Raw genomic sequence first — 1,250 nt, forward strand, 5'->3', positions numbered from 1 at the left:
TCGCCTGTCTGATGACGACTAAAGAGCCAGCACATGTTGCCTCTCACCTGAGGTTGTGGCTTCAGATCAGCAAGGTGAATATAACTTTTCAGTTCTTGGTCGTCATTGGACAATGATGGGAATAATCTTCGTGATGCGCCGGATTATGTCGATTGGTGCGGTGAGGGAACGCGCACGCGCCGTTGTATGATTGAATATAATGCTGGTGTAAATCTGTTGTTGTTCCTCATATTTCAGTGTTTCCATACAATAGACATCGAAAGCGACATTCCAAATAATACGGGGAAACACTCAAAAACGTTACACCTGTTCATCATAAGCGTTAATTTCGTAAAGTTTGTTCATCGTGTATACTCCTGAATTATCTTTTAGATTACCTGATATTTTTCAGTTGAAATATCTACATGTATTATCACAATTATCTCAGAGGGTCCACAATCACACATAACGGATGGATTCCCAGGCTCCTTCACAAACCAGGTGTTTCCTCTTGTATGTAATATACCTGTTAGAGACATTAGGCGGATTTTTTCTTCATGACACATAGCTACTCATTTGAAAAAAGATATAGATGTAAAGGGCAAGTAACATGCAGGGTAAGTGTTGATTGCACATTGTAAAAGGGTAAGCGAAGTGAAAGCTTCTTTGAAAAGAGTTCACCAACAGTATTCTATAGTCATTCTGTCAATAACTGCTCTGTATAGGCTCCTTGTAGAGAGGATAAAATCAGTCCTGGGAAACAAATGCATTAAGTATAGGCACGGTATCACAATAAGTGAGTACCTGCAGCTCGGTGGGAGATGCATTTGACATCTTTTTATCTCTCCTCAGTACAAACTTTTCATATATTGAAAGAACGAATTACTTATCATTGAATAGGTTCACCATGCAGTGGAGATATCCCCTCATTGTGGATACCCAACAACCCTCATGAAAAAAATATAAAAAGGCACTTTATGTCAGCTTATTTCGTCGTTTTTCTTTTTTTTGAAAAGGGGCGCGAAATGGAACAGGTCGTTTGGAAGATCGACAAATTTCGTAGTCCGCCCAAATAAAAAATCTTGATAATTCATGAATTGAATTGAATTATTTCCGAAATTTTCGCGATTACAAAAATGAACTTTGTCAATATTAATTTTGTGTGAATTTTTCGACGTTCTCGGATCAAAATCTGAACCTCTCTCGTAGCTTGCGAGACACGCGACATATTGTACCGACTACAGAACAATGACGAGGATGAAGCAAGTGAG

The sequence above is a fragment of the Lineus longissimus genome, chromosome 6 (genome assembly GCF_910592395.1).
Source record: "Lineus longissimus chromosome 6, tnLinLong1.2, whole genome shotgun sequence".
In the NCBI taxonomy this organism is placed as follows: domain Eukaryota; kingdom Metazoa; phylum Nemertea; class Pilidiophora; order Heteronemertea; family Lineidae; genus Lineus; species Lineus longissimus.